This window comes from Trifolium pratense, linkage group LG1 (genome assembly GCF_020283565.1).
Source record: "Trifolium pratense cultivar HEN17-A07 linkage group LG1, ARS_RC_1.1, whole genome shotgun sequence".
NCBI classification, from domain to species: domain Eukaryota; kingdom Viridiplantae; phylum Streptophyta; class Magnoliopsida; order Fabales; family Fabaceae; genus Trifolium; species Trifolium pratense.
The window spans coordinates 45448213-45451296 of NC_060059.1; the positions used below are offsets into that span (position 1 = coordinate 45448213).

At 42.3% G+C, this 3084-nt stretch overlaps 1 non-coding gene across 1 annotated transcript; it reads left to right on the forward strand.

Moving 5' to 3' along the window:
- The first annotated feature begins 416 nt into the window (after positions 1–416).
- Positions 417–523, forward strand: LOC123903384. Its single transcript, XR_006807960.1, has one exon. It is a non-coding gene; the product is annotated as a small nucleolar RNA R71 (small nucleolar RNA).
- The last annotated feature ends 2561 nt before the right edge of the window (positions 524–3084 follow it).

Below are 3084 nucleotides of genomic sequence, written 5' to 3' on the forward strand. Positions count from 1 at the left end.
TGTACGGTTTCCGGAAATTAGCTAAGTATCGAGCTTCCTCTGAGCCTTCCATAAAACAACCACCATTGGGATGGTCCTGCAAACAGAAATCACAACGCACATTATCAATTTTACCTATTGAAGAAGTTTGAACTTGTGGATTGGACAGCAGCTTCATCATCGCTTCCATTTGGCTAGTCATTAGCTTTTGTTGAGCTAATAGAGCTGTTTGTGTGTCCAGCTCCAAGACTCCTCCTCTCTTGTTGGCTCCTCTATCATTGGTAGCCCTATACTCGTTTTGAGCCATACTTTCCACCAGCTCTCTTGCTTCAGCCTCATCCCTATTTTTCAATGAGCCACCAGCTGATGCGTCAAGTATCATGCGTGTTTGCGGCCTCAACCCTTGTGTAAACATTTGCATCTGATTGTGGCCGTCGAAACCATGATTGGGACACCTTTTTAAGCACACCTTGAACCTCTCCCAAGAATCATAAAGTGTCTCTCCATCCGCTTGTTCGAAATTACTAATTTCCGCTCTCCTTTCCAAGAACTTGTGAATAGGAAAGTAGCGGTCCAAAAACTTCCTTTCAAGCTGTCTCCATGTCTCAATAGTTCCGGCGGGTATTGTATCCAACCAATCCTTAGCACGGCCGGTGAGAGAGTGTTTGAACAACCTTAGTCTTTTATCCGATTCACTTACCCCCGGTGGGTCGGTATAATCGCAAGACTCATAGAAATGTGACAAATGCAAGTTGGGACATTGAGATTCCGATCCGGAGTAGGGGTTCTGTAACAGCCCCCGGGCCCCATCATGGCGATCCCGGTGCTTTACCTCACGACCTTCTCCACCCCCCTCTCTAGTGGAGTTTTTGCCTTTCGTGGGAATCGAACCATGTACCCTGGGGTTCAAGTACATGTTCAATCCATTCCCACTACCAATTGAGCTACGTAGCCCAATTGGTAGTGGGAATGGATTGAACATGTACTTGAACCCCAGGGTACATGGTTCGATTCCCACGGAAGGCAAAAACTCCACTAGAGAGGGGGGTGGAGAAGGTCGTGAGGTAAAGCACCGGGATCGCAATGATGGGGCCCGGGGGCTGTTACAAAAAAATAGTGGGAATGGATTGAACATGTACTTGAACCCCAGGGTACATGGTTCGATTCCCACGGAAGGCAAAAACTCCACTAGAGAGGGGGGTGGAGAAGATCGTGAGGTAAAGCACCGGGATCGCCATGATGGGGCCCGGGGGCTGTTACAAAAAAAAAGTAGAAAATGAGAGTGAGGAAAAAAAAGAGAAAAGTAAGAAAGAAAGACTTATTGATCCCAATTCAATGTTAAGGAAGATAAAAAGTCAACTTTTGAAAGAGGGACCTCAAAAAATTCCTTATTATGTGAAGTTACCTTATCCACACATAAGGAAGAACAAAAGTAGTGTGTCTAGTGAGAGTGAGAAGAAGGTGGTAGAAGGGAAGAGTGAAAATGAAGAAGTAGAAAAAAGTGAGAAAGAAAAAGAAAAAGAGGGAGGAGTTGAAAATGAGAGAAAGAAGAAAAAAGATGATGCAAGGTTTGTCGATAACGACTCAAATTTGAAGAAAATTAAGAGTAAAATTTTGAAAGATGGAGAAAAAGCTCAAGTAGTTCTACCTCATGAGAAGCTACCCTACCCTCACAAAAAGAAGAGTAAGAGAAAAGATATCGACTTTAAGAAGTTCATGGAGATGTTTAATAGCCTTCAAGTCACAATTCCGTTTATGGAAGCTTTGGAGCAAATGCCTATGTATGCCAAGTTCATGAAGGAGTTGTTGACTAAGAAGAGGCAGCCTAAAGAGGATGAAACCGTGTTGTTGACGGAAGAGTGTAGTTCAATTCTTCAAAGAAAACTCCCACAAAAGAAGAAAGATCCCGGTAGTTTCACTATACCTTGTTCTATTGGGAATTTACATGTTGGGAGAGCACTTTGTGACTTAGGAGCAAGCATCAACTTGATGCCCCTCTCTATGATGAAAAAAATACCCGGTGCCGTAGCTAAACCCACAAAGATGCAGTTATCTCTTGCGGATCGGTCCATCACGTACCCCTATGGAATCTTACAAGATGTTTTGGTAAGAGTGGCCGAATTTGTCTTTCCGGTGGATTTTGTAATTCTCGATATGGAAGAAAACGCCGAAATGCCTTTGTTATTGGGAAGACCCTTTCTAGCAACCGGGAGAGCTCTAATTGATGTGGAGATGGGTGATTTAATGTTGAGGCTCAATGATGAGCAAGTTAACTTCAATATCTTTGAATGTATAAGAAATCAAGATGTGACTCCACAATGCTTTAAAGTGGATGTCATTGAAGATGAGATTGGGAACTCAAAGAAAGAAGCAACAAAGTCAATTTCTCTGGATTTGAAAGCACTCCCTCCTAATTGGAAATATGTATTTTTGGGAGATGGTTGTAAGCAACCTGTGATCATTAGTAGCTTGCTCACTCCTTTGGAAGAAGAGAAAATTTTGAAATATTTGAAAATGGATGATGGTGTCATGGGTTGGGATTTGAATGGTGTAATTCCAGCCTTTTGCTTGCACAAGCTGAAGAATGAAGAGGATTCCAATTCGGTGGTCCCATCTCAAGAGCTCTCGACTACAACATTGGAAGACTTGGTGAAGAATGAAGTGATGAAGATATTTGAAATTGGTTTGATGAGTATTATTTCCGATAGCTTTCAGGTAAATTCGGTTCATGTGGGTCCAAAAAGGGAAGTTAGTATGGAAGATTCCATGGAAGCTCCTAAAAGGCTAAAGAAGAAGAAAAGAAAAAAATGGAAGCACAAGTGGATAAAGTTTGTGAGTCATCCGGTCATCAAAAAATTGTTGCTTTGTGATCGCAATGTGACCCCATTGAAGAAGGAGGAAAAGAGGAGACGGGGGAAATCAAATTTGAAGTATCCTCCCTAACTTGGATGATGGTGCGTCAAGCTCAGGACTTTAAACGAGCGCTGCTTGGGAGGCAACCCAAGGTTTTATTTATTAACATCTGGTTTTTGCTACATTTGTTTGTGCTTGCAGGTTAAGCAAAGGAGTAGAGTGGAGTTTAAAAAAAAAACATGAGAAAAAAAA